An 8,634-nucleotide genomic window follows, 5' to 3' on the forward strand; every position below is an offset into this window, starting at 1 on the left:
TATTCAGAATTTAAGTATAATGATTAAATAAAGAATCATTTAGCCTCATTTACACACTATGCGTATGTTGACTTTTCATTTGTTTTTATCTATAAATTTCTTTTTCCGGCTAATTTTTGCATATCATTGCTCATGTTATCCTCTTGTTCTTTTATCCTTTTCAATCAAAAGATATAAAAAGAAAGACTAAAGAGCCAGTACCAGCTGATCAAACCCATGACATCTTTTGTGTGCCCAGTGAATTTGTTCATGACAAGTGGATCCGAAGGACATATTGCATTTGCTTGCAAAAAAAACTATACACAACAAAAAAAAAATGGAATTGCATCAAACCAAATAAAGAAAAGGGTATTTTAGACATTTTTTTAAGAATGTGGTATAGCAATTACCACCTGCTCAGCGAGTTTAGGTAAGTGACACCTAAAGATTAAAAACAAATAATTTAATCATATTACACTTTGATAATATTATCATTTTTTAATTTAAATAAAAGAAAAAAGATAAATTACCCAGGAAATAAGCGTGCAGCAGTTCAATAACCAGACATAGCTTGATCATCTGCTTCTTTGGGTGCATAAGCATTCCCATATCCTATCCAACCAGGGGCAAATATTCCTTCCAAGTTACCTGTAAGTGTTGTGATAGATTAATCAAAAATTAATTAATTAATCAAAAATCAAAAATAGGGTGGAACCTTTTAAGTTACCTATTAAGTGTTGTGATAGATAATGGGCAAGAGTAGCTTCACCATGGAGGATTTTAGCGCCACTCCTAACTGCCTCCTCATCAATAACCACACCATCTATTATACCTTTACCTGTTCTTTCATTAGGAATATGCATTACATTTATAAATTATCATTCTATTTCTATCATTTCATTATAAAAAGAAAAAAAATAATACAGTAGTAATCTTTAGACACAAACCTCATACATGACATCCATCAATATGTTTTCCAATAAGGCCCTCAGACCACGGCCCCAGTGTTCTTAGTTATTGCTTTTCTTGCAATTAATCTCAAAGCACTTTCTGTATAGTGTAGGTTAACCTGCAAAAAATAATAAACAATTACAACTAACATTTTTCATTAGTAAATCTGTTGACTGTTGAGATGAAAGAATACTTAGTTGATTCATCTGAAATAACTTGTTGTACCGTTTCCCCAATGCATTCTTTGGCTGAGGTAGCACCTACAAAACATTATTTCTTATTCATCCACATTACTTTACCCATAGTATATAGGACTTATTGAGAACAAAAAGAAACACGCCTACCAAAAGTAGTTAATTAATGCCTACAGTTAATGAAAAGGTACCGGGACAAGTTGAGGCTCTGTAAGAGCTAATAAGTTGTTAAGAATTGGAAACCTTCCAACAAATTCAGGTATCAGACCATATGCAATAAGATCACTACTTTCAACCTAACAAAAATAAACACACTAACAAATTCAGGTATCATAACTCACTGATATTCTACGGCTCAAGTAACAGAGAATGTAAAAAATGGTTAAAGAACATCATCTTTAGACAAAAATGTACAAAAAAAGAAGTAATACGTATGTATTTCATCACAAAAGAGCGGATTTTACATTGAAACATTAAACAAATGCTTCAGAAAGGGTAATTATACCTCACAAACGAATCGATGGTTCCGAGTCCGTATAAACATGATGTGAGAAGACGATTTTACCTGCAAGTAATCCATGTAAAAGAGGTGAACTAAAAACTGCAAAGAAAATTAATTAATTACCTTTGGCATCATGAATGATTGCATTATGCCCTAATCGAGTTCGTTTGCACTTTCCGGTGGTCGGCACCGTCACGACGGCTGCCCTCTTTTTTTTCGAAGGTAGAGCAAATAGGGAGAGGCGGTGGAGGAAACATCGACAAGAAGCGGAGGGATTAAACTAAGTCCATAAGTAGATATACCACCAACGATCCGACCACGTTGTTGTTTCCCTGTTGAACTATAGAGGATAAATCGATTTTGGTTTGGAGTAGCAGGGGTGAGATAACCGAAGTTATTAATAGAGAAACACAAAAAGAAAATATGAGACAGTGTAGGGCCGACGAACGCACCTGGCCAGCCGGTCTCTTTTTCGTCGATTCTGATTTCCTTTTCTTCGATTGAACATCACAAAACCAACACGGGACCAACAATTTTTCCTTCCTCACAACCCCGGAAGACATGGAATCGATGCCCTCTATTTTTTTAAGTCGGATCGATGGATACTGTTGTAGAGTTTTGGATGAGTTTAGAGAGAGAAAGTGGGTTTTGGAGGCATCGGTACGGTCGAAAGCCACCGGTGAAGGAGGAAGTTTGATTGTGAGAAGCAATGTATGAGAGGTTTCTTGAACGACTGAGAAACAGGAGAAGGAAAATAGGATTCTATCGGTATACAAAAGAAACAGAGGTGGTGATGGAAAAACCTGGCGATATGCTATTGGATATGAGAAGCGGTGGATTATAAATGGAAGACACGTGTGTATGTGACACCGAGTTTTATGTCACGTGTCCACAAAAGAATACACATATTTACAAAACACCCCCTCCAAAAAAATTAGGTCTTGCGACAAAAATTCTTAGAACATTAGAGGGACCATTCTTGGCAAAATAACAACACTTTACTGTTGAAATTCATCACATCTTGCTAAGGCAATAGATGAAGGGCCAATTATGCCAAACCTTAGCTACTTTACTGTAGCTAAGGTTGGATAATTTTAATATATTGTATAATAGTTCCAAATCTAAAAGTTATTTTAGGTAGTCTTTAAAAAAAATTTATTGAACATTTTTAATGAATTTCAAGAATTACCCTTAAAGCTATATTTATATATTTATCCTTTTTAGACAATTGTGTCTTTTGTGTAATTTTATATATTTTTAAATCTTTATGTTTTTTCCAAACACTCATATAACAAATAAAAACTATAATTTCAAACTAATTTTGTCGAACACGTCATATATCCAAACTTTTCAGAAAAATAAAATAAAAATCATTTCATGTAACCCGTGTACTACATGGGAGACATAGTAAACAATATTAAAATTTTAAAAAACATAATATTAATCATAAAATAGATAATAATTGGATTTTAAAATAAACAAATAAAAATACAAACTTCTTCATCTTCTTTTGACACCAATGTATGTGTCTAGCCCAAACATATAAATGTTTTATTTTCTCAAAAGGTCAAATGAAATATAAGTAAGTTGTTATTATGGGCATCACATAAAGTGAACTGTCTATATTAGAAACAAGAAATAGAAGTAAAATGTTATTATCTTTTAAGAAATATAAGTAGTTTTTTGGATAAAAATAACATGAACTTCAAGATATAACAATGTAATTTGTTGCAAACATAAAAAAGCAACTTGCTATCAAGTCACATACCATGATGGTCTTATAAACGCAACAAAAGGCAAAGTACTTTTGTTATAAATAGAAAACAAAAGTATATGTTTGATTCCATGTTCATTAAATGTTAAATTACAAACATTGAAGTTAATGTTGATGTCTTAGTCATTGTATGCTAAATCATAGACGTCTAAGTTATTCTTATTGTATGTTATATGAGTCTATTTTTAATATTTTATTATGTTTTAAACCTCATTCTCCATACAAAATCACTAAAATACAAATAGTAAATTCATTTTGATATTCTGTTTTGACGCTATTTTACATGTTTTAGTTTGACACTACTTTACATAGATTCTCTAATATATTACAAAATTGCCCCTTCCATGAGGATATCCCTTATGACTCGTTGCAAATGTCAAAAAACACAATTAACACATAAGATTTGATATTATGAGAATGATTAAACAATTTAAACACATGAAGATGTCTTTTTTTATAATAATGATAAGATATTGGAAAGGAGAATGCTTACCTCAAGATATTTGTTGAATTTTAAGTAAGCTTTGTGGTCTTAACTACTGAGTATTCGTATCTTTTACATATAAATATTAAATGGTTATTCAAGATGAATTGAAAAAAATAATGTTTTCTTGATGCTTCAATGCTAAACAGATAAAAGAACAAAAAAACTTGTTTTTCATTATATACCCATTTTGACCAAAGGTAACCGGCCGTAATTAAAGTCGGGACAAAACCATCAAGTAAATTGGTAAATCGATGTTCTATTTCTTAAACATGTGATAAGGCAGAGACATACCGGGTCATGTAAAAGCTTAAATTCTTTCATCACCGCCTCAATGGCATCAACGGACAACCCTAAACAGATTGCAAAAGTTAAAATTTTCAAATAATGATTAATAAAATGGGGCCGAATTGATGAGAACGTTAAAAAGGAAGAAGTGTTGATATCCTACAATTGGATGAACATGAGATCTATTAAACGATTTAAGATGGAAATCACATACTGGGAACAATTATTTTCAAATCTAGTTTATGCTTACATTAGGCTGAATAAGAAATAAATTTGTGTTAAAATGGAGAAGATAGAATTGAAATATCTAAGTATTGCACTATGATATCATAAACTGAAGATATCAATCCAATATCAGAAACACCTTGGCCTAATCCCATCATTTTTTTGCTTCAGAGAAATGAAAGTAGATAGAGTCGATATGAAGAGAGAAATCGATTCTACAAATAAGGGATCTTCGAATCAATACCTTTACCGATGTCTTTAGTCCTGAGCATATATGTAAGTAGCCCCCCATCGAAGTAACCCAATTGGGATAATACACCTATAACTCTTCAGGTTTTTTTTGAAGATTATGCAGCTCAAAAGCATCAAGAGTTAACACGACAACAATGAAAATCAGTAAAAATACATGATTGGTTTTTTGGGTCAAATATAGCATCAAACACACAAAATTGTAATATATCATCAAATACACACTAACCTTGGCTAGATAAGGATCGACAAGTAGCAAACAATTAGTGGGGATCTAAAATAGTGACATGTGGCATACTGGATTCTAAAAAATTGATAAATGGTATAAATGAGTTTTGTTTATTAGAGCGGGAAGAGGGAGAAAAAAAAAGGGGGGGGGTATACGGTGGGGTTGTTGTATTTTTTATTTTTTTAATAGTTATTTAAATTCTAAAAAAATAGGAAAATGTAATATATATATATATATATATATATATATATATATATATATATATATATATATATATATATATATATATATATAATCATGGCAAAATATTCATTTCAAATTTATTTTGATCAAATTCACGGTAGATTCTTAATTTTATACCTTTCATACAAATCAATGATTTTTAAATCTTATCTATAGTTTTTACGAAACAAAAAGGACCAATTATGCATTTTAGTCATAATTTTTTAAATCTTATCTACAGTTTTTATGAAACAAATTAATTATTTTGACGCATATATATATATATATATATATATATATATATATATATATATATATATATATATATATATATATATATATATATATACACGTCAAAATAATTAATTTATGACTAAACTGCATAATTGGTCCTTTTTGTTTCGTAAAAACTGTAAATAGAATTTAAAAAATTATTGATTTGTATAGAAGGTCCAAAATTAAGAATCTACCTTTGTCATGATTATTTTTTTTTATTTTCTTATTTTTTTTAGAATTTAAATAACTATAAAAAATTAAAAAAATAAAACAACACCCCCACCGTGGCCCCCCCCCCCCCCCCCCCCCCGCCCCCCTTTTTTTTTTCTCCCTCCTTTTCTTTTTTACCCTATTTTATCTTTCTTTTTTCACTATCTCTCCACATCTTTTTCTTCCTCACATTTCACCTACAATTTCGAGATGAAAAAAAAACATACCAGATCCATCATCGGCTACCTCCGGCCACCTCATGTATCGCTAACATTTGTCGTCCACTCAGACCGCACCTAAAACCAGGTACCCCCTCTCTCACTCTAGATTTTTAGGCATGAACATAAACAAGTCTACAACACAAAATAAATCCATATTAAAATTCAAGGAGAGAAAGATATATTATATTACTACTCTCTTGTATTCCAGAAAACAAATTCACATAACCCAAAGATTGAAACTAAATCAAAAACTAGAAAGGGTTTTCAACATACGAAATCATATAAATCACTTCTGGTTCTAAGTACCAAATCCTCTTCTATAATCTCCCTATTCTCAACCCTATTCCATGGAACCCACACATCAGCTTGTCTCCCCAATGCTTTGTCCCAATCACCAAACCACCCTCCCTAAATTTGAATCTCCAGTCCTTCTTAACATTTCCAAGAAATTAGAATCATCAGAAACTAACACTAACTAATCAATTCATTTACTCATGGAATGGTTCATCTGTCTCTTCAATGCCCAATACACCGTTTGAGGCTTATCCCCCGCCGTCTTCACAAAAACCTTCGCCCTTCTAAGTTTTGCTTCCAACTAATACCCAGTTTTGGGCGTAACTAGGGTTCTAGAAGCTTCCATGTACGTGTGATTTCCGGTGATAAACCTCTCCTTGAATCGTTGTCGTTTCTTTCCCTTCAAGGATTTCATTATGTTAACCTTATTCTCTCTTTCTTTCATGTGTAATTGTTTGAATTGTTTCTTTTGGTAAGGTAGAACAGAGATAGAGGTGGTACAGAGGGTGGAGAGGAGAAAAACTCGGTTGCTATCGTCGGCGGAGACAAGGATGACGGTAAAAGCTTTGTCTTGTCAGAAAGAGTAACACTCTGTTCCCGAGTGTCACTTAATGACGGAAGTGGAGAGAAAGTGAGGGAATCAGATAGAAAGAGTAAGCCATCGTGTTCCCAATTTTTTTTTTGGAATGATTTGGGAATAAAAGAAAGGAAATCAGATGATAATCTTCCTCAGAAATTGGAAAGATTTGGAGAGAAGAGAATCTTTGATAAGGATAACAACACACAGTTTACCAATTTATCCTTATTAACCCTATATAGGATCATGTATCATACACAACACATAAAAATATTTCTTCAACCTCTGGTCCTGCTGTCGGCTTCCATCATCCATCATCCATCATATATTTCATTATCCTCTCCACTGCATTATATTCTTTTTTTTGTTATAGTATGAATCGATTATATAGAATCGTGTATAATATGAATCAATTATATGGTTTCATTATTCTTTTTGTCCCTTGTTAAACTATTAACCACTTTTCCACCATGGATACAAATGTCGTCATGAAAAGATCATCATTTTTTATGTTTTGACTTCTTTTTAGTAACTTAATTGGAACTTCATTTTTAGGAGTGGTAGGGTCACATGGGGGATTGTAATGATTATTGAATGCTCTAACATATGATTACTTTATCTTTGGTTGAATATACAATTTAGCTGCTAAAGCATTTCAAAAAGCTTCGAGAGTCCTTCTCAACAATAATAAATTTGTCATTCATGATACATATCCACTTCAGATACAACTATGGGTATTAATAGACACATATACCATAACATATATGATTTTAGTTATCTGTAAGTAATACTTTTCAAGTAATATTTTTCAAAATATAGCACTTTGGTGACATTGTGTATTAAGTCGGTTGAGAAGTACATTTTGTTATCTTTTGATTAAATCTTCTCGTACTTTTTGTTCCTACATATCCTCCTACTCAATGAAATTGTAACATGTGTAACATTTAATATTAATTTAATGAGATTTAATGATATTTTAGGATACTAATATGACACATGTCATATGGGTAGGAGGATTGGTAGGATCAAAAGTTAGGAGGATATTTAATTTCTCTTTACTTTTTGATTGTCTTTGTTTTTTACAATTTGTCCTCATTTATTATTCGTATGTTCAAATAATTTATAGCATCATTAATCCAAACAATAATATGTATAAACAACACTTATGGAGAAAAAGAACACAACCTCAGATGCTCTTCTTGATATACATATTTTTTAACACTATGAAACGATACCAATCAATGGAGAATGACCTTCCTTCACCCGCTCATATTTTGAAATTAAGACAAACGCAAGTGTTTGTTGAGAGAAGAAAGAATATTACATCTGGTTTCTTATGATCACGAAGGAGATGGGGCATTAATGGGTTTGTCTCTTTTTGTTTTATTTTTAATTATTAAAAATATACGAAATAAAAAAAAAGTCACAAAAGAAATTAATAAAACGGTCATTTCAAGTGTTTTAGGGACCAAAATCATGGAAAATTCTTGATTTTGTACTTTCAATGTAAATTGTAAATTTTTTGAAAGCTATCCATAATTTTTGCAAAACCACAAGAACCAATTTTATAGTTTTGTCTTAATTTATAAAGATGACACTTTATTATCTCAATTTATTCACAAATTATCTAACTTAATATTATAGTCCCTAGAATTTATTTTATTTATTTACAAACTACATATCTTTTAGACAAAATTGTAAAAATGGTCTTTATGGTTGCCAAAATTTTGTGGTTTGATCCAAAAAAAAGTTTGGTAGTGCATCAGTGGTCCAATTTTATATTTTTTTTAGTGATTTTAGTCTATCAACTTAAAAAATACTAGTATACACTTATATTTGTTCTTTTAGTGTGCGTGTGTGTGTGTGTGTGTATATATATATATATATATATATATATATATATATATATATATATATTCAGGTGTTTATTCTATGTATTGTATTATTGTATGCATAAAT

The 8,634-nt window shown here is 31.1% G+C and overlaps 2 long non-coding RNA genes across 14 annotated transcripts; one reads left to right on the forward strand and one right to left on the reverse strand.

The window, feature by feature from the left end:
* On the reverse strand, positions 1 to 6,580 carry LOC111881536 (uncharacterized). 13 transcript variants are annotated; one of them, XR_002846851.3, is made up of 13 exons: positions 6,078 to 6,580; positions 5,811 to 5,936; positions 4,876 to 4,950; positions 4,642 to 4,752; positions 2,079 to 4,237; positions 1,750 to 1,958; positions 1,630 to 1,689; positions 1,124 to 1,190; positions 927 to 1,048; positions 707 to 817; positions 510 to 627; positions 393 to 420; positions 1 to 296 (listed from the first exon to the last, which is right to left on the reverse strand). It is a non-coding gene; the product is annotated as an uncharacterized LOC111881536 (long non-coding RNA). The 13 variants fall into 13 exon arrangements; XR_002846849.3 differs by having other exon boundaries at positions 2,079 to 2,359; positions 4,179 to 4,237; positions 4,642 to 4,950; XR_002846850.3 differs by having other exon boundaries at positions 2,079 to 2,429; positions 4,179 to 4,237; positions 4,642 to 4,950.
* Positions 5,691 to 7,104, forward strand: LOC128132594 (uncharacterized). Its single transcript, XR_008230760.1, has 2 exons — positions 5,691 to 5,889; positions 6,576 to 7,104. It is a non-coding gene; the product is annotated as an uncharacterized LOC128132594 (long non-coding RNA).
* Positions 7,105 to 8,634: the final 1,530 nt, after the last annotated feature.

Source organism: Lactuca sativa, chromosome 3 (genome assembly GCF_002870075.4).
Source record: "Lactuca sativa cultivar Salinas chromosome 3, Lsat_Salinas_v11, whole genome shotgun sequence".
Classification (NCBI taxonomy): domain Eukaryota; kingdom Viridiplantae; phylum Streptophyta; class Magnoliopsida; order Asterales; family Asteraceae; genus Lactuca; species Lactuca sativa.